Below are 1,220 nucleotides of genomic sequence, written 5' to 3' on the forward strand. Positions count from 1 at the left end.
TCCTATGTCCCAAAAATAGTCTGCCCCCCCCAATTTTTTCCCCAGCTTCTTCCTTTTGAAGGACAAAGCCAGCAACTTGTGACAAGTGAACGGCCGCAGCGTGGGTGCTGTGACCGCTGTCAAAGGAATGTGTCTTGCAGGGCGGCAGCGGCTGTCACTGAACACGCACTGGCATGTGTGGCCGAGGGAGAGCCTGGCCCAGGGTTGGGGTGCCCGTGAGCGGGGATCTGGGCTGCCTGGTGAACGGATGCTGCCGGTTCATCCCAAACTCCACGGTTATCGCCAGCCTGAAGGCCGGATTAGCATCGCACGCCCCGCTGGGCTGCCTTCTCGGAGTGAATCCAGGCAGCTGATGCTGTTAGCTCTCGCCTCGCCTTGCGCTGGCACTGGGGGACGAGTGGGGACGTGGGAGTCGCTCCTGCTGTGACGAGGCACGGATGAAGGACCTGCAGAGACACCGGTGACCCATCGGGGCTCACAGGCAGCTTTGGTGGCAGCAAATTGGAAGAGAGGTGTCCGGTGCCGCACCCGATCTGCCCCCGCGGCAAGCGAAGGGGGTGACGGCTGTGCCACGGCTCCCCTCGCCCTGCCAGCGCAGGCACGGCGCGGGCAGCCATGTACATCTTGGCCTCATCCCGCTGCAGCACGCGACCCCGCAGCCTGTTCCGCTGCGCTCGTGGCCGGCCCAGGCAAGGCTTCGGCTGCCATGGGGGATCCGCGCTGAGCCCTGCGGCCTGATCCGGCTGCGGGAGCAAACCCGGGTGGTTGGTGAGGTGACCGGGGACTCCCCCGGCCTGTGCTCCGGGTAAATAACCTTGGGGGGGTCTGGAGTGATGTGGGGATGGAAACAGACTGCAGGGACGAATATATGCCACCAGGCATGCTGAAGGGAGGCAAAACTTGCCACCTCGGTGCTGAGGAGGTGCAGCGGTGGCTTACGGAGGGGACACGGCCGCATTCGTATCTCGGCCGCACTGAGGACGCGGCCTCCAGCCCCGCCTGCCATAGAGCAAGGCTAGAGCGCCGCCGCAGCGCTTCCGTCGGGCCGCCGGCGCGGCCGCCATCTTAGGCGCGGGCAGTGAAGCCGCCGCATTGACGCCGCGCTTCGCACCGCCGGGCAGAAGGGGGAGGCGGCCGCGCTGTCAACCGCCCTCGGGAAGCAGTCGGTGCACCACTCCCCCCCACCGCCCCGAGGAGGGGGAGTTTAGGTCGTTCTCGCG

This window comes from Gavia stellata, chromosome 22 (genome assembly GCF_030936135.1).
Source record: "Gavia stellata isolate bGavSte3 chromosome 22, bGavSte3.hap2, whole genome shotgun sequence".
Classification (NCBI taxonomy): Eukaryota; Metazoa; Chordata; class Aves; order Gaviiformes; family Gaviidae; genus Gavia; species Gavia stellata.